This window comes from Equus caballus, chromosome 31, assembly GCF_041296265.1.
Source record: "Equus caballus isolate H_3958 breed thoroughbred chromosome 31, TB-T2T, whole genome shotgun sequence".
Classification (NCBI taxonomy): domain Eukaryota; kingdom Metazoa; phylum Chordata; class Mammalia; order Perissodactyla; family Equidae; genus Equus; species Equus caballus.
This window is the reverse complement of record NC_091714.1, coordinates 9,383,226-9,407,814: the sequence shown is the minus strand read 5'-3', so window position 1 is coordinate 9,407,814 and position 24,589 is coordinate 9,383,226. Positions and strand designations below refer to the sequence as shown.

At 44.0% G+C, this 24,589-nt stretch overlaps 1 long non-coding RNA gene across 1 annotated transcript; it reads right to left on the bottom strand.

The window, feature by feature from the left end:
• Positions 1-9,489: 9,489 nt before the first annotated feature.
• LOC138921631 (uncharacterized) lies at positions 9,490-16,015 on the bottom strand. Its single transcript, XR_011434374.1, has 2 exons — positions 15,909-16,015; positions 9,490-10,887 (listed from the first exon to the last, which is right to left on the bottom strand). It is a non-coding gene; the product is annotated as an uncharacterized lncRNA (long non-coding RNA).
• Positions 16,016-24,589: the final 8,574 nt, after the last annotated feature.

Genomic DNA, 24,589 nt, shown 5'->3' with positions numbered 1-24,589 from the left:
CCCGCCCCGCAGTCCCTCTCCATCGCGACGATCTTTCCCTCCCCTCTGCCTGTCCCCTTGCCCTTGGAGAACTTTGCCGAATTTGGTTCCACTCCTGATTGCAGATGTAAGATGTGAGATTATTCGCTCCACAGGGGACAGAGGGAAAACAAGAAAATGTAAATAAACCTGGAGGAGCAGGCGGCCGCAGGGGAGGTGCTGGGCCGTTTTGGGGTGAGGCTGCCTGCGTGGTCTGGGCATTGGGATGTCCTTGCGCCGGGATCGAGGCGGGTTCTGAGAACCCGGGGCCTGGGGCGGCCGTCCCTGGCCTCTGTGCCTCGTTGCATGGGGCCGGCCGGCCTTCGCGTTCGGATTCGGCCGAGAAGGACACAAGCCTAGAAGACGCTCCATCGCCGAACACTCTGGTTAAAGGACACATCTGTGGCATCCTTTGACTTGACTAGCACAGAGCTCTAGCAAAAGTCGCCGTAGGGAGAAATTCTAGGAATTATTTTTAAATTTTTTGCAAATGGCTCTCAAGAAGAATTTTTAAAAACACATAGGCCTTGATGGCCGGTAGCATTTGTCGCGCAGTGATTACGAGAGCCAGCTCAAGAGTAGTGGTTCTCGAAGCGTGCTTCCCAGACTAGCAGTGTGAGCATCACCTGGGAACTGGCAGAAATGGAAATTCACAGGGCCTGCTCCCAAGCCTAGGAGTCAGAGTCTGTAGGGCTGGGGCCCAGCAGTCTGTCTGCAAACCCTCCAGGGGATTGGGATGTAGGCTAAGGGTTGAGACCACAGCTTCTCCGGAATTCCTTTCTTGGGCTCGCCACTAACTCCGTGTGTGAGTTAAGCGCGTTATTAACTCCTTTGTGCGTTGGTTTTCACATCTGGCAAACTGTGGCACTTATTTCCTAGGGTTGTTATGAAGATTCGAGGAATTAACACGTGTAAGATGCCTAGAGCACAGCCTGACACGCAGTACACACTCAAATCTATCCTGGTGCGGAGAGTAACGAGTGGCTTTGGGCAAAGCACCAAACTCTCCAGGACTCAGTTTCCCAATTTGTAGCCTGGGGGTACTAGTAGCACCCCCTACATGGGCTTGTACACATTAAATGAGATAATGCATGCAAAGTGCTTAGCACAGGCTGTGCCTGCCACTAATGCCTAGTCTGTCTTGGGGGTAGACTGCTTCTGGAGATCCCTTGTCAGCCAGCACCTGTGACCCTCTCGCAGCGGCAGATCCAGGGCATTTCAGGGGTCCAGGCAAGAAGGGAGGCTTTTCCTGAGATGTCCTGTATCCAGGCAAGTCTGTTCCCTCTGACTTTCCTTTTTATTACAATGAAGATGTAAAGTTAACTTCAGTAGGAAGGAAACTATGAAAGATATTTAAATAAGCTACAGGGATAATGGTTCAGGTGGGACAGGTTACCCCCAGCCTGCTCTCTCCCCCCTTATCACTGCCTGCAGCCTTCTTAGCCATTTCTGGTCCCCCACTCTGCTGATAGGGTGTGCCTCTAAGAAATCTTTTATCGCACCCAGTTGATGGTATATTGTCTTCCAAACTGGATGTTTGAAATAGCAGTGGCCCAGAGACCTTCTGGAGCATTTCTGAACTTTCCCCTTCAGGGGAATGGAGAAAATGAGCTGGCCGGGGACAGGGTGGTAAAGTGAAAGGACCTCGAGTTTCAGAAGCGAGCAGAGCTAAGTCTGGATTCTGCTTCATCTGAGCTCCCACCTCTCCATCTGTAGACTGGAGATGATAATATCTGGTGTTCTTGTGTTAGAATAGCATCAAGTCATATTTTGCATATGCCTTCCTCAGTTATCTGACATTTCTGTAAGCATTACATATTATATTTAATGCTACTGTACAGGGTCCCCCCACTCCCCCAAAAACCTTTCCACTGGGGGCCGCCCCGACCAAGTGGTTAAGTTCACAGGCTCCACTTCGGCACCCCGGGGTTTCACTGGTTCGGAGGGATCCTGGGCGGGGACGTGGCACCGCTCATCAGGCCACGCTGAGGCAGCGTCCCACATGCCACAACTAGAAGGACTCACAACTTGAAAAAATACACAACTATGTACCAGGGGGCTTTGGGTAGAAAAAGGAAAAATAAAATCTTTACAAAAAATAAAAAAGAACCTTTATACTGTATTTTAGGAGTGTTTTCAGGGGTTTTTCCAAGGGTAATTTATTTTTACCTAACTTTAGAACTTAAACTTTTCTCCAGCCCTCCTCACCCCCAACACACACACAGGGGACTGAAGGCCAGGGAATCTCTGCAAATTGCTTAGGACAGTGGTACTGAAACCTTGGTGTGCCTTAGAATCACTCATGGAGCCACCTCTTGGAATCATGGGTCTATAAGTCTCAGATGCACCCTGGGATCTGCATCTTCAGCAAGTCCCTGGGTGAGTCTGACACGCACCCAAATCTGAGAACCGCTAACTCAGGGTGTGGCAGGATCCTGACAAATATTCCTTAGCTTGCCTCTCCCTTTACCCCTTTTGTGTGAAGTTCTTCCCATGCTGTAGTTTTGCTCACATTTGATAATCAACGCCGTGGAAGGAAGTGAGGAAACCTGGAGCTGAATGTCTTGGATACCATTCCCTACTCTTGTTTAGACTGGCTATTGACCTTGAACGACTTGCTCCTCATTTCAGGGTTTCAGTTTTTCCGCTACAGGAGGGAAACCCTATGGCGACCATGAGCCTGGCACAAGGCTGTTGGGAAATTGCTTGGGGTTCTTCAGGTGAGGTTACACTAAGGTGAGGCCAGGCAGCCCTCACCGTACCCTTAGACACGGCGTCAAGGACAAGGGCAGTCACACAGAACATCCACATCCCCTGATTGCAGGCTTCCTATCAGATCAGCTTGGAGCCTGTCTCCGCCCTGGTGCCAGGTTAATCTCCACCAATAAATAAGAGTTCACAAAGAGTAGGACAAGCTCTGGCCTCAGCCACTTCAAAAGAGCAGTCAATAGGCCATAGGGAAATATATAGAATATTCTTGGCAAAACAAGACTTTAGCTTATTTTTCAGGACTCAGTAACCTTGGGTAGAAATTCAGGACAGTGGCCATATGGAGGACTGGGAGAATGATACCTCCACGGAGGCCTCGTTGGCGGTAGGAATGTTTTATTAAGCTGAGTGGTGGCCGCAGTGCCCTTTCTAGCGTCCTTTGTACCTTTTTGTGGGTCTGAAATATTTTATAATAAATATGCTAGATGTAACATTGAGTAGGCTTTTCACTGGCGGAGATGATCGTTTAAAGAGAACTAAGCATTTTGTGTCATAAAGTCCCATGAACTCAATATGCAAATCCCTGGTATGATTTAATGTTCCTTCCTGACCTCTGGAGGGGTGACGGGTCCTTGCTGTGGGTGACAGAGCACAGGAATGAATAAGGACTCACACAGCCTGACAAGCAGCCACTCTGCCTTGTGTCCAAAATTAACTTTTAAGGGTCTTCAAGGGACAACATCATAGAAGGAGCCGTTTGGTACGATTTTGATGGTACAGCTTATATAATTTGGGTCCACTGGGAAGAATTCTAGCCACTAGGTGTTGTATTTTCATTGTTTCCTTGGCTTATTTGATAATTTGCATAAATAGCTATAATACTTTTTGTGTGATACAGTACTCCTGACCACAGAACTTCTTTGACCAATAAACTCCCAAATACCACAGTTTCTTTTATTACCATTTTCTTATTCCTGGTCATTTTATGAGTTTTTTTGAACAAATTTTTGGCCAGCTTAAAAATACATGATATGGTGAGGTAGTGGATGGGACCTTAAACATCATCTCTTCTCGTGCCCTCATTTTACAGAGGAAACAGCCCCACAGAGATTAAATTAGTTGTCCTCACTCCTGCACCCAAATTTATCTTGTCAAGATGGCGGAGACCTCCATCTTGCTAAATGCGGAGGCCCAATTTCTCTGCCTCATCTTACCCTTCTCCTAAGCAGCCTTGGACACACTCCCTGGGAACATTCTGTTCTTAGAGGTTCTGTTTTCTCCTCTCTCCCCGAATCCTGCTTCCTCCTCCGAGAGCCTGGCTCTCCTCTCCGGTTCCTCCGCCCCCAACCTCTCAGGCTTAGCTCAGAGCTCATTCCTGGGCCCTTATCTGTGTACACTCTCTTCCTGGGTCATCTCATCTGATCCTAAGGCTTAAATAACATCTCCAGCCCTGACCTCTCTCTTGAGCAACAAGTCGTACTTGGTGTCTCCAGGATTCTTGATGTTTCGAAAACGGCTTCTCTCCCAGCCTTCCTCTTCTCAGCACACAGCACCACCATTTACCCTGTTGCTTGGCCTCAAACCTAGGAGTCAACCTGAATTCCCCACTTTCCCCTGACTCCATCCTCCATCCCTTGTGTGTCCAATCCAGCAGACCTACCAGGCCGGGTTCAGAATATATCAGCTTGTGTCTGCCCCACCCCCATCCCGCCCGCAGGTTTTAGCTTTTGTCCTGTGCCTCAGGGCTCTCATACTGGATCTTTCCTCTGCCGGAATGCGCTTCCCCGCTGTCTGCCAGCCTGGGCTTTTCTAGTCTTCTGGGCCTTTGCCCAAACCCCACCTCCTCTGAGAGCACTTCAGCCTCCCCAGGTGAAGTGTTTCCTCCCAGGTCACTCCCTGCCGTGTCACCTGATTTACTGTGGTCTGACACTTAGCACTCTCTGCTCTAGTCTTGCTGTTTGTGACTTTATTTTCCATCTCCCCCACAAGAAGTGAAGCTCCTGTCTGTCTCGTTCACTGCTGTGCCCTCAGCAGCTAGAACAGTGCCTGGCGCCCTGGTACATGTTCAATAAATATTTGTTGAATAAATGAATGAATGAACACTGCTAGTTAGGACTCAAGCCAGTGTACAGTACTCAGGTTAGTTTTCTCTCCAATATACCAGACTGCTGCATGCTGGATTGCTAACCAGGGAAACACTTTACCTGCCTAGATCCCAACTGTCCAAAACACCATCGAAAACCAGGTGATGGTGAAAAGAATATATTAAAAAAATTCATCTCTGTAGATTCTTCCTGGGTTTCTTTTATTATTATTTTTATTTATTTTTTTGAGGAAGATTAGCCCTGAACTTCTGCTGCCAAGCCTCCTCTTTTTGCTCAGGAAGACTGGCCCTGAGCTAACATCCCTGCCCATCTTCCTCTACTTTATATGTGGGACGCCTACCACAGCATGGCTTGCAAAGGGGTGCCATGTCCGCACCCGGGATCCGAACCAGTGAACCCGGAGCCGCTGAAGTGGAACGTGTGAACTTAACTGCTGCACCCCCACCCCCACCCCCGGGCTGGCCCCCTGGGTTTCTTTTAAAGTTTACTAATTCCAGTTTTCACTGGGATTCTAACAGGCTTGATTAGCTTTTTTCCAGGCACAGCAGGTTAGGAGGGAGGGAGCAAGGTACAAGCAGACACCGTGACAGCAGTGAGAGGCAATGCTTGACAGCAAAGAGGCTGAAAAATTACACAGAACAGACAATAACTCAAAGTACAGCCAACTGGAGTCACGTAGCCTGGACAGACAGCTCTGGGTTGCTCGGGAGCCCAGAGGGCACGAAGTAGAAGCCAGGCCGTTGATCCATGTTCATAATGATCATTTTCTCAGGAAAGTTCAGAAAACATGCTATTTTGTAACTTTTAAAAATTATAAAATGTTTGAAACCTTCAGAAAAGAATTCAATAGACAGCTATGTACCCACTGTCCAGATTTAACAAATAGTAATATTTTATCACATTATCTTCAGATTTTGTTTAAAGGAAAAAAAAAAAGAAGAGAAAGAAAGCAGTAAAGCGCACCTACCCCCAGCCTCCCAGCAGCCCTCCTCCTGGAGTTCCTGTCTCCCCACTGTGTGGTTTAATGTTTTATATGAAAAAAGATCCATTTATGTGAAACAACCTGTCTCCCAAGTAAATTAGATTTATTCATTAGGTGTTTGGTTGCAGAACATAAACAGTAAACATTTAAAAATCATCATAAATTTCTTTTTCTTTCATCTTTTTCTTTTTGAATGGTCAAAAGCTAACAATAAAGCAAGCAGTTCGTGCGCCGGAAATGCCCAGCGTGACACAAGGGTTTTAGCATCCGTTTGGATTGCCGTTGACTCAAAAACTGTGAGCTCCTTGAAGGTGAGGCTAGCGTCTGCTTCTCGGTGTCTCGAGTTCCTAGGACACAGCCTTGCACATAATGGGAGTTCAGTAAATATTTATGGGACCGAATAGAACACAGAGCCCTGTGTGCTCTCTGTTGTGACTACGATATTTCACTGAGCTTTAGATGTCTGGATCCTAAAGATCTGACATGTAAACTGGAGAACCGGCGCCTAACAATTTATTTTAAAAAGCCGTTTGCGAATCGGGCAGACAAATTTCTGTGGCAGGTGATGAATGTTGGCTGACCCGGCTGGATCTTACCAAGTAGCAGAAGGACTCACTCCAGAATGTACTCAGCTTTATAACATCTTGAGCAATGCTTTAGGCTGAAACATGGACCACATACTTCACTCAACAAATATTTATTGTCCTCCAACTCCTTGTCAAGCAATGAGCTGTATTGGGGAGCAAGACAGATGAAACCCCTAAAGTTTACACTTCATAAAACTTGGCCTTTGGCTGTTGGGGGTTTACAAGATTTCCCATGAATTTCCGTGAAATCGGCATTGTCACTTCGCCAATCTGCAATGCCAAGCCACCTCTTTAGACTGGGTCCTCAAGTGACCCCCAACAATTTGATCGGGAATGCATGGATGGCTGGGTGGTGGAGTCCAAAGACCACTGTAAGATCTGGAGCTGGTCCCGACTCCGCCATTAACCATGACTGTCGGCACATGCCTGCAGCCCGCGCTGGCAGACACAGAGCTAGCGGCAGCCGGCAGTTTTGTCCTAGGAGGGAAGCAGCCAGACTGAAGGACAGTGGTCAGTGAAGAGGCAGGACAGTCTGGCTGCCTCTCAGCTTCTGCCACTGGCTGTTGCCATGCTGGAATGTGGGCCCTGTCCTGCCACACATCTAACTTTCAAGAAAAGCTTGAAATCCAGATTTTACTGTGAAATCTCCCACTTCTTAAACGCTAGCAATGAGTTACAAAAATTTTCAAAACACCCTGCAAACCAGACAAAACACGTCTGCAGGCTGGGTGTGTACATCCACTGCCAGGTGCTGTGTTTATTTAGAGGTGCTTGATTATGCGTCGTACACATGGGATCAACCTGGTGCCATGTGACACCCCACTCAGTTCTCAAGTGCTGTCACAGCCGGCATGACCTTGCTGGCAGGGGCTGCTCTCCACGTGTCTGGATGTGGTGGAAAACACACAGGCTGGCCCCAGGCCTTGCCACACCATCTTTCCATTCTGTGCATACATGAAGTCAGTCCTTCTGGTCATGCTTTCCATTTTGGGAATTGTCACAGTTGGTAACTCAATGTCTTAGACTTAAGGGATGTTTGAGGAAGGGGTCCCCTCGTTTGTGGTGGACACTACACCCTGAGTGATTGGCCACAGCTTGTCCTTCCCAGCAGGCCCTCTCCGTGCTGATGCCCTGGCGCCATCCCAAGCTGTCTGCACAGCCCCTCTTCTGCCCTTTCTTCCTCACGCATGCTCACTCAATGAGAAAGAGTGGCTTCCAGTTTCTGCACATTTCCTTGCCAGCACAGTTGTGTTTTGCATCTAGACTGGCAATGTCCCACCATCTCAGTCAATGGCCAATTCTGACTGCTCATTGCTGTTGCCAAAACCCCCCTCTGAGGGTCCACAGAGACGACCTGGAAGACTGCGCGGGTAGAGGGCACAGAGTCACCGTCATTCCAGGCAGCTTTCTTCCAAAGGCACCTGGCCATCTTAGAGCACCTTTCTCGTCCTGGGCCCACCTACAGCAAGTGTGGGCCATCAGGCATGCATTTCCTGAGACTCGCTTTCATTTCGTAAGTACTTTTAAGAAAGAAAAAGCAAAGCAGCCCATCCACAATCAAAAGGCTATTTGAAGTCCCAGAGTGGAGTGACGCAGGGTTGTCATCCTCTGTTTCCTAGACATTAGGACGAGGGCTAACTAGCAGGTGGGGATGAAACATAGGAATGCTGACAAACTGGGTTCCGTGATTCTCCCGGAGCTCAGAACTCTGGTGTCACCTGTTCTCTTCCCTTTGTCTCAAGATCCGGCCATAGCTTTCTAGAACTCGCAACTGAGAAGATCCCATAACTAAGGAAGACTTTGCTTCCACGTGGAAGACAGGCTATTTCCTTCCCTCTGAGGGAGCTCCATGAGGGTAACACGCCAGGCGCCCGCGTCCCCTCAATGGAGAAGGCCTCACATGATCTGACCAATGCTTTTGGAAGGAGGACCCAGTCACATGCAGTCTGGCCCTTTCTCTCTCTTTCTCTGGGGAGCCAGCCTGCGGACAAAGAGGACTGCTCTGCCCCTGCAAGCCGTCTGTGTTGTAGGGCCTGGCCCCATCCTGGAGACCCTCTGGGGCAGGGCTGCCTCCTGCAAGGTGGCACATTCGGTTTAATTCTGGGATGCAGTTTTAGGACGTCCACAGATCTAGGCCACAATACCCAGTAGTGGCTTTGTCAGCAATAAAGCTTTCAGGTTTTTTTCTCAGTTGTTTCAGAACTGGGATGGGGAAGAAAAGCATTATTTACTAGGCTCCATGAAACTGCAACAAATGCCTCTAATCTCTCTGCCCCAGGCTGTTCCATGCAAGCTGAAGAGAAGGATCATCCTTCAAGTGTCATTTTGGTGCCATAAATTTCCTGCTCTTGTCCTCTGAGTGCCTCCTGAAACAAACGAAAACTTCCTTTTATTAAGGATTTCAAGGTGCTCTCAGCCAGGAAAGCTTTTTATCTCTGTTGTTGATTCCTGCAATATCTGAGAGAGGCTGGCCTTTGCTCTAGCCAGGCAGGTCCTCTGTTACCCTTCACTCCCATTGCTCCCGCCGCCCCTAGAAACACTTCCATTCTCTCCTGGCTTCTCTCATTTTCTCAATCAGGAATATCCGTCTTCAGCAACTATGTCTTCCTCCTCTTTTAAAACACTGCTCAGGAATCAAGCTTCCCCTGCGTGATGAATGGACTCTATTCTCTCTGAGTACTGCACCAACTCGCAACACATTTGAGACCAGACTTACTGGGTCCAGATATTTACGTTATGGTTAGTTACATCAAAGAGAGACTTTCGTTAGTAAAAGTGTTTTAATTTAAGGCAGGAACTTGGTTATGGCTCCTTGAAGACATTTGCCCTTATTCCCTGGTGTCTGCCTCAGTGTCTGACACGGAGCAGGGCTCAATCAACATCTTTATTCCATCAATGTGGTTGAATCAACCAGAATGTTCTCCTTTGTGACTCTGCATAGCACTGAGAGTTCTTAGCAAATGGTAGCAATGGAGAGAGAGCAATGGATGACTCACTGAACATTTATCCCAGAGAACTTTCACAGAAGATTCTACCTGTTAACATTGAATCCAGCTCTTTATGTTGTAATCACTCCTTTTTATTCCCATTTTCTGTTTCCTCATCATCCTAAGGTGATGAATGTGTATCTCTTTGTTTATAGGTATTTTCTGCAAAATGCGTATTGTTTTACATACGCGTACTTTAAATTTGTATAAATGCTATAAGGTTGTGTATCTCCTGATTCTTTTCTCCCCCCCTCAGCGCTGCTTTTATCATCCACCCCTGTTGCTGCACGTTCATCTAATTGCTTCCTCCTCTCACCTGCACAATCCTCTGTATGTGTATCTAACACGTGTCGCCTGCGTTCCCTCCCAGGATAGATAATCCAGTTACCTCCACAGATGCCGTGAATATTGCATACAGGTCCCTATGGACCCAAGGATTTCACTGGGATGTATAACCGTGAGTGAAATTGTTGCATCCCAGGAAGGTGGCCCCAGAACTTGTCACCCAAAAAAGGACAATTCATAGAATGAAAGGGGCTACTATTAATAATTACACCAGGACAAGAGGCATAAACTGGACTGTCCTGGGCAAACTGAGATGTGCAGTGACCCTAGTCAAAGGGGCTGAGTAGGCATAAATGGAGTAAGGAGTACCAGAATGGCTCCCACACCTGCATCCCCCAGCAGGGCATGGGGGTCCCATATCTCCACATCCCGCCACGCTGGATTGGTGCCATGGCAGTAACTACAAAATACCTCATTATTGTTTTAATCTGCATTCCTCTGATCACTAACATGTCTGAGTATCACTACTATGCTTTTTCGTGGTCCTCTACTATGCTTCCTAGTGGTTAAGATCTGGCATTCTCACTGCCGCAGCCCACGGTTTGCGTCCCTGTCGGGGAACCACATCACCCGTCTGTCGGTTGTCATACTGTGGCAGCTGTGTGTTGCTGTGATGCTGAACACTATGCCACCGAGATTTCAAACACCAGCAGGGTCACCCGTGGTGGACAGGTTTAAGCAGAGCTTCCAGGCTAAGGCAGACTAGGAAGAAGGACCTGGCCACCCACTTCTGAAAAATTGGCCATGAAAACCCTATGAACAGCAGCGGAGCATTGTCTATGTAGCCCCAGAAGGCGAGAGGATGGCGCAGAGAGACCAGGCAGCGTTCAGCTCTGCTGTGCACATTCTCCTCATTTTCTTCCATTAACTTTTTAGTTTTACCGTCCACATGTAGGTCTTTAATCCCCCTGGGAATGTAGTCCGCTCTTCCGTGGAATTAAGTAGGATGCAGTTTTATTTTTCCTCATACAGAGAGGCATGCGTGTCACGATCCATCCTCTTCCCATTGATTTGTTATGTCACTTTTATCATGTATGAAGTTCCCATGCGTACCTGGGACTGTCATCCAGTCCTCTGTTCAGCTCCGTTGGTCTGTGCTTTCTTGTCGCTTACTTGCTTGTTGCTATTGCTTTGTCGCAAGCATATCTTAATATCTGAAAGGGCAAATTTCCCCTCATTATTCCTCTTTTTTTCAACATGGATCTTTGTGAGATCCCTTTATAAACAAACGTGTGGATAACGGGCAGAGGAGCCTAGCCCTGTCTACATCCCGTCACTCTGGGAGTGGTACAAGAATCCCTGCTTCCTTTCCAAGGCCTCTGCCAGGCAGGCCACAGGTCAGGTTCCCCCTGAAGGCACTCAGTGCCTGCTTGGCACTCACCCTCGTTATAAATGTCTGAATCATTCTCAGTTCCTTCCCACCCACATCCTCTGGTCTAATCCTTGACAACTCCACAACATCCATCTCTTCTTTGCCAGCCCGATTCCCACAGCTATTTTCCCAACCTCCACAGCTCTTTCCTCCCCCAGCTAGAGCCACTCAGTCCACATTGGCCCTCCGCTAGCCCCAAGGGCCAGTGTAGACCCAATACCTTGGGCTTTGGCCCCACACTGTGCATCAGGGTAGTCTAGCTGGCTTTGGGCTTCTGCCTCTTGTTCTTATGTTGCTCCCCAGATCTGGCCATTCATGTAATTGGTCTCTGTTTTCTCAACCATTTGTTACCCATCCTATGCAGAGCTGGTCCTGATTATTAGAGTATTATTTTATTTCCTGAGCCTGCCTGCCTGCCAGGTAACCCCCTTCTCCAGGTGTCCCAGACCCTTGAGAACCTGAGTGAGGCCTTATTCTTTGGATTCCTCCTCCAAGGAATTAGAATCTGGGAGGAGGGTCCTACCACCCGTTAACCATGTCCTGGATGCAGGTCACTACAAACTTTAAAAATCACCTGTTCCACACTCAGGCTTCCCAGTGACTCTGAGAGGTGGATGTTGATACCTCCACGCCATGGGGGAGGAAGCTGAGGCTCAGAAGTGAAGTCACTTCCCCAAGGCTCACGGCCAGAAGGCAGCAGAGCCAGGATTGAAGCCAGACTGCTGAACCCCAAAGTCCGCACTCTCCCCTCTGCATCACAGAGCCCCAGGCCCCACCTCACGCCCCTGTCCTGCTGCTGTCTGTATTTGAAACGGGACGAGATGCTCTGTCCTGGACCACCCCAATAATCTCCCCATAGTGGCCCTTTTGTCTGTTCATTTAACCAACAAATATTCCTTAAGCCACCAGGTTTGTCCTACGTTGTTAGGGTAGCCCCGGGAAACATACGCCAGGCAGAAAGAAGAGTGTCATAACAGAGGTATACAGCAAATGTTATAGGAATTTGTTGGTTATAGAGGAAAACAGACTGGGGAGGCCTGGAAAAGGAAAAAGGAGAGCCTGCTGCCTCTGCACTCAGTCTGAAAGAAGTGGGCTTCGGGAGTGAAGGGGGCGGTGAGAGGGCTGGAGAGCGCATGGTTCCTCCCAGACACAGCTTCCACATGATGCATTTTTCAATTGGGCATTGATGCAGCAGCCGGAGCAACGGCTTGGATCATGTCACCATCCCACTCGCATACCTTTAGGTGGGCTCCAGCTCAGGGCAGGGTCTGCTGGAGCGGCCAGGAAGAGCTGGGACTTGGAACCAGGCCGTCTATGGGGCCAGAGAAGCTGGGCCGGCAGGGCAGAGGTACGGCCAGGCGGGCTAGCATCCAGGAGGCTCGGGGGGCAGTGATCACAGGTGGGATGGTGCAGGTGTGGTAGGCGCCGGCCAGACTCAGGGAAGGTCCAGGGCCTAGACTCCAGGGCAGAGGAAGGACTCTAGTCCTGTGAGGGGACCAGGAAATGAATGGAGGGCCCTGCCCCAGAAGACCCAGCCACTAGGCCCAGCAACATAATGGAGATTGGGGAGCAGGGCTGCACACCCAGGCAGAAAGGGGGGGATCATGGTGAGCATAGTGTGGCGTCCAGCAGAGGAGTTCTTGCTTCAGCGAAAGGTGGCACCTGGGCCGAGAGAAGACAATTTGGGCTGCTCAAAATTGGAGGAGGGGTTGCTGGGCAACATTGGGGGTGAGCACAGTCTGTAAACCGCTGCCCACTGGCTGCCAACCCCAGCATCACGCCACTTGTCTCTCCCCACCGCTCCTGCTTCACTCGCCAGGACTTCTCCCTCTCCAGGCGCATCCCAGACGCTCCTGAGAATGAACCTTCCACCGCCCAGGTGGGCTCTCCAGCCCTCTCACCCCACCTCTTCACTCTCGAAGTCCACTTCTCCTTTCAGACTAAGTACAGAGGCAGCAAGCTCTCTTTTTCCTTTTTCAGGCCTCCCCAGTCTGTTTTCCTCTATAACAGACAAATTCCTATAACATTTGCTGTATACCTCTGTTACAACACTCTTCTTTTCGCCTGGTGTATGTTTCCTGGGGCTGTCCTAACAAAGTAGGACAAATCTGGTGGCTTCAAACAACAGAAACGTATTGTCTCCCAGCTCTGGAGGCCAGAAGGCTGAATGAAGGTGTCAGCAGGGCCATGCTCCCATAGAAACCTGTAGGGTAGGATCCTTGCCTGCCTCTTCCAGCTTCTGCTAGCCCGAGGCGTTCCTTGGCTTGTGGCCGCATCACTCCAGTCTCTGCCTTGTCCTCACATGTTCACCTTCTCTCTCTGTCTCTTTTCTTCTTACAAGAGCACCAGTCATATTGGGTTAAGGGTTCACCCTACTTTGATCTGTCCTCGTCTGACCTTAACTAATTATATCTGCAATGACTCGATTTCCAAACAAGGACATATTCTGAGTCCTGGGGATTAGGACTTCAACATATCTTTTTGGGGACACAATTCAACCGATCAAGCCTGGTAGGAGAGTGAGTCATATATAGGCAAATATCCTTCACAAAACCCCAAGCTCCTTGCCTACAGCTGGGCGTTTTTGGAGTGAAACAGACCTGGGTTTGTCACTCACCCTCTTGCAGAAACCTGAGCAAGATCCTTAAGCCATTTGTCTTTCCTCTTCTGTATAATAACCTCAATACTTAGAGTTATTGTGATATTTTTTAGAGTCAGTTCACACACATAGCAAGTGCCCAGAAAATTGCAATTATTATTATGCATATTGTATGTTGAACAGAGCAGATGCTCAATAAATAGATTATAGTCACCACTTCCTCTGGTAAATATTTACTAAACTGGCCGGACTGCAGAGTACCTGAACTGAGGAGCTTTTCCAAAGGGAGGAAGAAGCAGTGGCCAACAAGCCCTGGAGACTCTGTGCCATCCGCTGGCATCGTGGGAATTGCTGAGGTGACGATGTGGCAGTTGCTCATCCCTGCTAAGATGGCAGGGAGATCTGGCTCTTATCCTTACAGCACACAATCCTGGCTGGCTCTGTGGGAATGGGAAGGTGGAGCAGGCAGGGACTAACACCCTGTTCTTTGTTCTCTAGGCTGAGTGTGTGTGCGTGTGTGTGTGTGTGTGTGTGTATGCACTGGGGAAGGGCCTGGGAGACAGGTGCCCAGGGAATGAAGCATCTTTCTGAAAGGACATATTCAGGCTGGAATGAAAGACAGCAACCAGAGCGTGACCTCCAGCTTTGGGGACCTTTCTGACATCTGTGAAGATCAGGTTCTCCTCCAGAAAGAGGGTGGGGAGTGGCCACAGCAAAGGAAATGGACTTAGGGACCTGGGTCCGAAACAGAACTCTACCTTGGGGTAGCTGGGGCGACCTCAGTGCCTGAAGTTTTCTCTTCTCTCAAGTAGGGCTGATAAAACCTGCCTCATCAAATAGGAACATGATTCAAATGCCAGCTGTTAATATTTATGTCCTGTTGTTGCCAACCCTTGAAGATACATTTCCAGAAAACATCAAAGTTTACAGGGCCCTGTTGTAGCTTTGCTTTGTTTTGATCTTCATTTTTATAACAAGAAGTGAAAAATTCATTAATTACTATGAGAAATAAGAGAACATGTCTAGGACTCAACGTCCATCTGCAGTTTGTCCAGAATCAAACTGGGCATTGCTTATCCTCTCTATATTTCATGAACACCCAAAATTGCGTGCTTCTGTTCCAGGGGTTTCCTTTTATTAGAACAAATTCTGAGCCGGCATACGGCCTCCTTAGACTTTACACAAGACAAACACTTCCACCGTGGAAATTAATCGCCAACTCCTTGAAGTTTATAGGGAAGTTGTTTCAAGGAGATATACCAAAGTGGGATGCAGATTTTTAGGAAAGAATATAATGACGGAATTTCCTCCAGAAACCACATGTTTAAGAGTCAGGCATCATTGCACCAGGCAACATTCGTGGTGAGCAACCCTCAGACAAACTGCAAAACACGGAAAGTTTTATTATTCAATTTACATCTTCCAGCATGGCTGGTGAGTACAAGGATGAGATGCACATGGATAACCAGAACACAGCACAGATCAAGAGGGACTTCTGTGAAAGGTACAAAGTGTGATGAGGTCAAAGAATAGAGAGCTCACATCCTTTGGGGCGATAAAAAGAGTACCTGATGTCCTTTTTTTAATGTGGGAGAGATCAGGGCCGGATAAAGAGAAGGGAGTGAGCTGCAGTAAGCAGGTGATCCAGAGTAAAAGAGCAAGCTCCGACTAGTATGGCCTGGATCCTAATTCATGTGTTGATTGCCGCTTTCAAGTTTCCATTCTAGTTCTGTATTTATTCATGGCATTTGCGCATTTGCATTTATCCAGGTACGGCAACTTTGCAATACAGGGCATGCAATTATCTTGTCTGGTGAACTAGGCAGTCTTCACAGAATGATGTGGAAGTGCTGAATTCTAAGTTCAGAAACCTAGATGATTATTAGCAAAAGCTGCCCAATAATTTCACTAATAACCCATATGACGAATGCAGAGACCATTGGAGAGCATTTAATTTGCAGTAGAAAGTACCTAAAATTTCATCTGTAGCTTGGATGGCAGCCAGGAAATGGATACCACTGTTGGCAGACCCCCACACCTGTTAAATTCGTGACGCCACAGTGATATTTCATGTTAACATGACATCTCTTCTTTAGAAAACTATTTCAATATATTTTCAGCATCAAACCTCTGTGTCTGTTTCTTATAACTTTGTGGTCTGAAATAAACTAAAAAATAACTCAAACTGTTTAATTCCTCATTACCTGCATAACGCAGTTGCTTTAGTCTTCGAGAAAGTCAAGTTTTCCATTTGAGTTCCACAAGGTGCATTCGATGAGGGACTGTCCAGCCTGGGATCTTTCTAGGAAGTGATGTCATAAAGCTCCTTTACAGAAAATCTCCAGAGTTCCAGGACCTCTGCTTCCTGAAACAGGACATAGCACCACAGAGGACCACGCCAGGCATGGTCCAGCCAAGTACTCGCTATAAATGGATCTTGGATGGGGTGCTGGGCTGTGTGATCAAGAAGAGAAATGGGCTAAGGAGAAAACAACTTATTTGAGACCCTTAGTTATTATGTCTTTTTAAGACATGAAGATTGGGATTTATCTCTACCAAGTTCAGAGACTAGGTGCGAGTGAACTCAAGTTCTGGAAGAAATCCATCAAGAGACTGAAAGCCCCTTAAAATGATTCAAGCTTAAAGGAAAATGTCATAATTATTAAAAAAAAGAAAAAAGAAAGATAAGAGCAATAAGAAAGAACAAAAAAACCCCCCTGAGATTAGTGGTCTTGAGTACTGCCCAGTTGAAATATATGTGTATGTGTACATACACACTCTCTCTCTTGAAATTAATGACTTGTACAGCGTAACAAAAGCATATGAAAATATAAAAATATACAGCTTTCTGGTAAAGGTAAATACATAGACAAATATAGAATCCTGTCATGCTATAATGATGGTGCATAAGTCACTTTTAATTCTGGTGTAGAATTTAAAAGTTAAAAGCATAAAAAATAACTACAGAGAACTATGTTAATGGATACACAATATAAAAAGATACGATTTGTGACATCAATAACTAAATTGGGGAGGAGATAAAAAAAGAGTAGAATTTAAAAGTTTTTTTCAATTATTTTATTGAGGTCAAAATGGTTTATAACATTGCGTAATTTCAAGTGTACATTATTATGTATCAGATTCTGTGTAGATTGCATCATGCTCACCTCCAATAGTCTGATTTTTATCAGTCACCATATACATGTGCCCCTTTACCCCTTGCGCCCATCTTCCAACCCCCCTCCCCTCTGGTAACCACTTGTCTGTTCTCTTTATCCATGTGTTTGTTTGTCTTCCACATATGAATGAAATCATGCAGTGTTTGTCTTTGTCTGTCTTATCTTGATTAACTTAATACCCTCAAGGTCCATCCATGTTGGTGCAGATGAGACGATTTTGTCTTTTTTTAATGGCTGAGTAGTATTCCATTGCATATATACCACATCTTCTTTATCCATTCATCAGTCAATGGGCACTTGGGTTGCTCACATGTCTTGGGTATTGTGAATAATGCTGCAATGAACATAAGGGTGCATAAGTCTCTTGGATAAATACCCAGTAGTGGGATAGCCAGATTGTATGGTATTTCTATTTTTAATATTTTGAGAAAGCTAGAAGAATAGAGTTTATGTATGTGATTAAAATCAAGTTGTTATCAGTTTAAAATATATGGTTACAGTGATAAGATATTTTATGTAATCCCCTTGATAATCACAAAGAAAATGTCTATTGAAGATACGCAAAAGAAAATGAGAAAGGAATCAAACATGCCACTTCAAAAAAATCAACAAAACACAAAAGAAGCCATCAATAGAGGAAAGGAGGGGCAAAATAACTGAAAAACACCCAGAAAACAATTAACAAATGACAATAGTAAGTCCTTTCTTGTCAGTAATTAAATGCGAATGGGTTAAACTCTAATCGAAAGACATAGAGTGGCTGAGTGGATAAAAGACAAGCTCAACTTTATGCTGTCCACAAGAGACTCACGTGAGCTCTAGAGACACACACAGGCTGAAAGTGAAAGGATGGAAAAAAGTATTCCATATAAAGGGTAACCAAACGAGAGCAGGGGGGCTATGTCTATATCAGACAAAATAGACTTTAAGACAAAAATTGTCACAAAAGGCAAAGGACATTATATAAGGATAAAAAGGTCAATTCACTAGAAAGATATAGCAATTATAAATATACATGCACCTAATATCAGAGCACCCAAATATATGAAGCAAACAGAATTTCTGACAGAATTGAAGGGAGAAATAAACAGTAACACAATAACAGCAGGAGATTTCAATACCCCACTTTCAATAACAGGTAAAACATACAGACAGAAAATCAATAAGGAAACACAGGGCTTGAACAACATTATTGATCAATTGGATCTAACAGACAGATACAGAACACTCCACTCAACAGAAGTAGAATATACGCTCTTCTCAAGCATACAAGGAACATTTTCCAGCATATCACATTTAGGCCACAAAACAAATCTTAACAAATTTAAGAAGATTGAAGTCATACCAGGTATCTTTCTTTGACCACAATAAAATGAAACTAGAAATCAATAGCAAAAGGAAAACTGAAAAAGTCACAAATACATGGAAATTAAGTAACACATTTTTTATTTTTGATTATTTTTTTGGTGAGGAAGACTGGCCCTGAGCTAACATCTGTTGCCAATCTTCCTCTATCTTGTCTAAATGTTTTGATTTTGGGACCAGCCTCATGGCCAAGTGGTTAAGTTTGTGCATTCCACTTCAGTGGCCCAGGGTTTCACCAGTTCAGATCCTGGGTGTGGACATGGCACCGCTCATCAGGCCATGCTGAGGCAGCATCCCACATAGCACAACCAGAGGCACTGACAACTAGAATATACAACGATGTACTGGGGGGCTTTGCGGAGAAGAAGAAGAAGGAAAAAAAATGAAGATGGCCAACAGATGTTAGCTCAGGTGCCAATCTTTAAATGTTTTGTTTTTTTAAAAAATAATACATTTTTGAACAACCAGTGGGTCAAAGAAGAAATCACAAGGGAAATTAGAAAGTATCTTGATACAAATGAAAATGGAAACACAACATACCAAACTGATGAGATGCAGCAAACGCAAAACTAAGACGGAAGTTTATTGCAGTAAATGCCTATGTTAAAAAAACAAGAAAGATGTCAAATCAACAACCTAACTTTACACTTCAAGGAACTAAAAAAGAAGAACAAACTAAACCCAAAGTTAGCAAAAAGAAGAAAATAACAAAGGTTAGCAGAAATAAAAATAGAGAATAGAAAAAAAAATTAATGAAACCAAGAGATGGTTTTTTGAAGAGGTAAACACAATTCAAAAAACTTTAGACTAATTAAGAAGAAAGAGAGAAATTCAAATAACAAAAATCATAAATGAAAATGGAGACATTATAACTGATGCCACAAAAGAAAAAGGTCATTAGAGACTATTACAATCATTATGATCATTAGAGACTACATGCCAACAAATTAGATAGCCTAAAAGAAATAGATAAATTCCTAAACATGCAACAAGAATGAATCATGAAGAAATAAAAGATCTGAACAGATCTATAACTAGTAAGGAGATTGAATCAGTAATCAAAACAATCCCAAGAAAGAAAAGACCAGGAACAAATGGCTTCATCGGAAAATTCTACCTAATATTTAAAGAAGAGTTAATACCAATCTTCTTCAAACTTTTCCAAAAAATTGAAAAGGAGGGGGTGCTTTCAAACTGATTTTATGAGGCCAGCATTACCCTGAAATCCAAAACTCTACAAAGATACTACAAGCAAAGAAAACTGCAAACCAATATCCCTGATGAATAGTGATAAAAAATCCTCAAAAAAACCCTATCAAACCAAATTCAACAGCATATTAAAAGGATTATACATCATGACCAAGTGAGATTTATTTCTGGAATGCAAGGATAGTTCAACATAACAAAATCAATTAATGTAATATACCACATTAATAGAATGAGAAAAAAAAACCCCACATGATCATCTCAATTGACGCAGAAAAAAATTTGACAAAATTCAACAAACTATGAATAGAATGAAATTACCTCAACATAATAAAGACCGTACAAGAAGCCCACAACCAACAGCCTATGCAACAGTGACAAACTGAAAGTTTTCCCAATAAGATCAAGAGCAAGGCAAGGATGACTACTCTTGTCACTTGTGCTCAATACAGTACTGGAAGTTCTAGCCAGAGCAGTTTGGTAAGAAAAAGAAATAAAAGACATGCAAATTGGAAATGAAGGAGTAAAATTCTCTCTATTCACAGATGACATGATCTTATATGTGGAAAATCCTAGAAATTCCACAAAAAAACCATGTTAGAACTCATAAACAACTTCAATAAAGTTGCAAGATACAAAATCAACATGCAAAACTCAGTTTTATTTCTACACCAACAATGAACAATCTGAAAGGGAAGTTAAGAAAAAATTCCATTTACAATAGCATCAAAAAAGAATAAAATATGTAGGAAGAAAAAAAGAATAAAATACTTAGGAATAAACTTAACCAAGGAGGTGAAAGACTTGTACACTAAAACATTGCTAAAAGAAATTAAACAAGACACAAACAAATGGAAAGACATGGCGCGCTGGTGGACCAGCAGACTAAATATTGTGAAAATTCCCATACTATCCAAAACAATCTACAGATTCAATGCAATCCTTATCAAAATCCCAATGGCACTTTTTGCATAAATAGAAAAACACATCCTAAAATTCATATGGAACCTCGAAGGACCCTGAGTAACCAAGACAATCTTGAGAAAGAAAAACAAAGCTGGAGGCCTCACACTTCCTGAGTTCAGAACATATTACAAAACTACAGTAATCAAAACGGTATGTCACTGGCATAAAGATAGACACGTAGACCAATGGTGTATAATAGAGAGCCCAGAAATAAACCTGTGTGTTTATGATCAAATGATCTTCTAAGGATACACAGTGGGAAAAGGAAAGTCTTTTCAACAAATGGTGTTGGGGAAACTGGATATCCACACGAAAAAGAATGAAGTTAGACCCTTAGCTTACACCATATAGTTTCCTAACAAATTAACTCATCAAAGACCTAAACATAGGGCCTTGAAACTACAAAACTCTTAGAGGAAAACATAGAGGAATGCTTGATGACGTTGAATTTGGCAATGATTTCTTGGCTATGACACCAAAAGCAAAAATAGACAAATGGGACTGTATCAAACTTAAAAACTTCTGTGCAGCAAAGAACAGTCAACAGATAAAAAGGCAACCTACGGAATGGGAGACAGCATCTGCAAACCGTGTATAGTCATGTGTCTCTTAACGAGGGGGATATGTTCTGAGAAAGGCATTGTTTGGCGATTTCATCATCATCTGAACATCATAGAGAGTACTTACACAAACCTAGATGGTATAGTCTGCTACATACCTAGGCTATATGGTACTAATCTTGTGGGACCACCATCATATACGCAGTCCATTGTTGACTGAAACGTCGTTATGCAGCACATGACTGTATTTGATAAGGGGTTAATATCCAGAATATATAAAGAACTCCTATAATTCAACAACAACGAAAATGAACAATTTGATTCAAAAATGGGCAAAAGACTTGAATAGACATTTCTCTAAAGAAGACATACGAATGGACAACATGCATATGAAAAGATGCTCAACATCACTAATCATCAGGAGAGTGCAAATCAAAACTGCGATGAGATATCACCTCACACCTATTAGGATGGCCTCTATCAAAAAGCAAAACAAAACAAAACAAAAAACAGAAAATAACAAGTGTTGGTGAGGATGTAGAGAAACTGGAACCTTTGTGCACTGTTGGTGGGAATGTAAAATGGTGCAGCCACTATGGAAAACAGTATAGTGGTTCCTCAAAAAATTAAAAACATAATTATTAAATGATCCAGTAATCCCACTTCAATGTATACATCTAAAAGAATTGAGGGGCCGGCCTCATGGCCGAGTGGTTAAGTTCATGTACTCTGCTTTGGCGGCCCAGAGTTTTGGCGGTTCAGATCCTGGGTGCGGACATGGCACCACTCATCAGGCCATGCTGAGGTGGCGTCCCATATGCCACAACTAGAAGGACCTACAATTAAAACATACAACTATGTCCTGGGGGGATTTGGGGAGAAAAAAAGATTGGCAACAGTTGTTAGCTCAGGTGCCAATCCTATAAAAAAAATTAAAAAATAAAAGAATTGAAAACAGGACATTGAAGAGATATTTTCATACTAACTTTCATTGCAGCATTATCCACAATAGCCAAGAGGTGGAAGGAACCTAAATGTCCACCAGCAGATGAATGGATAAAGAACATGTGGTATATACATAGAATGGAATATTATTCAGCCTTAAAAAAAGAAGGAAATTCTGTCATATGCTACAACATGGTGAACCTTGAGGACATTATATGCTAAGCAAAATAAGCCAGTCACAAAAAAGACAAATGCATATAAATGATTCCACTTAGTCAAGCTTAGTCAGTCTTAGAAACAGAAAGTAGAACGGTGGTTGCGGGGGGCCGGGGGGAGAGAGGAGATAGGGGTGTTGTTGTTCAATGAGTATAGAGTTTCAGTTTTGCAAGATGAAAAGTTCTAGAGACTTGTTGCACAGTAATGTGATATAGTTAACACTGCTGTACCGTACTCTTAAAAACGGTCAAGATGATAAATTTTACATTATGTGTTTTTTAACTATGTTTCAAAACATCTCAAAAAATAAGAAATTTGTAAAATTATTGCCTAATATTAATGGTTATATTTCTTGTCCTTGTCTATTTTTTCTCTGTCATTAAGTGCAAATATGAGAGTATATAATTCTGTCCTGTGTTTGGAGAAAGTTAACTGTCCACAAACCTAGAAAGGAATCGTGTAACTTATAAATGTTGATAATTTCGGAACACACTTAAGATACTCAATCTGCCTTAAAGAGAACCAGGAAGTATGAATTGAAAGTAAGCAAGCCTTTTAATAGCACTTATCTCACTGTTACTTGCCATAAGACCTTGAACAGTTCTTGCTGGTGTCAACTACTATTCATTCATTAAAAAATCATTTGCTGAGTGCCAGCTAAATGCTAGGCATTGTCCAAAGCAGAGAATCAAGAGGGAAGAGGTCGCCATAATCAAATAATCGTGTTCCCGTCTTTCATGGAATTTACAATCTAATAGGGAATAGTAAAACAAAAAAAAAAAAGGACAAAACAGTACAATCAGAGGTCTTGGATCCACAAAGTGCTAGTTGAGCCTATCACGGACATTTCTTGATTTCAGTTACCCAATATTATTTCTCTCTGCTTCCAGTAGCAAAACCAATACTTGCCTTGGAGATCTGTTCACTCCTCATTCTTGGTCCACGGGATCTGGTGAGCTGGCTCAAACCATAGCTCTAAGTTCAGCATGTGACCCAGACATGGCCACTGCGAAGGTGGAATCTCCCTGTCCACAGCGATTGGTTTCAACAGTGATCCGCAGTCCCTCCAGTGGGACTTGATTCTGGGTTATTTATTTTGTTTTTTTAACTCTTGGGAGACTAAGAAGTGGACTTCCAACTCTTAGGATGTCAGCTTGGCCTAGCTGAAAATTAAGTAAAAGGGAAGAAAACACAACCGAGAGAAGCAAGAGAGGTTGGGTCCAATGACATTGTTTGAGCTCCTGAACCCAGTGTGGCCAACCCCCCTGAATCTTTCAGTTAAGTGATCTAAGAAATTCCCTTTTCTCTCCTCTGCCTGTTTGAGTTGGGTTTTTTTCACTCACAGCCAAGAAATCCTGAGTGGTACAAGGCCTTTACAATTCAGCCAATTATAGGTCATTGTGACTGATCTTAACTTGATGTAAATTTGGGCTATCGTACAACCACTGAAACATCAGGACATACAGGGCATTTTTGTAACCTTCTTTTTAAACTCTAAACTGTGAGATGTAAGTAATACATCCTATAGGATGCATATCAGTGCTTTTATAACCAAAAAAAATTGACGTTATTGAAAGAAGACAGTTTAGACATGTACATTAGTAATTTTAAAAGAATTATATTTTGTCAATACTTCCTCCATTACTAGGGTATTTGAAGAATAAAAGTAAGCCAATCCTTTAAAAAATATTCTAGACCTTGAACTTGCCACTCCAACAATAAAAACAAACCTAAGTTTGCGTGGTACTTCGAACGTGTTTGCATCCTTTACACATACTGTTTCAACGTGTGTATGGTCCAAACCCTAGATCCTCTGTGACGTGCTGGAGATTTCACCTTGATTATTTTTTCATCTCAGCAAACAAGCTTCCTAATTTACAACTGGGCTCAGATTTCAGTTAATTTGAATTCTCTAGGTAAACAATGACTGAGCAGTAGGAGAAACTTTTTACAGAGGGTACGACTCATTGAGCATTGCTTATATATTACGTAGAATTTCCAAGAATTTTCTAGACTATTATCTGGAATTTTCTCAGAGGGCTATGCTGACTTTTACAGCATATCTTTCATCTCACTCACTTGTGAGAACAGGCCTTCATTCCTAGTCTTTTCATACGTGGAAAGTTGTGCAAAGGTAGCTTTAAGAATTAAACCTGGGGGTTGGCCCAGTGGGGTAATGTTCAAGTTCATGTGCTCTGCTTTGGTGGCCCGGGGTTTGTGGGTTTCGATCCCGGATGGGAATGTATACACTGCTCATCAAGCCATATGCTGTGGTGGCATCCCATAGACAAAATGGAGGAAGACTGGCGCAGATGTTAGCTCAGGGCCAATCTTCCTCACGAAAAAAAGAATTAAACCTGACAAAAGTGCAATAAGTATCTACACATGTAGCTTCAGTTTTATAACACGTGAATCATATTAAGCCACTGAGCTACACTTAGATACCTG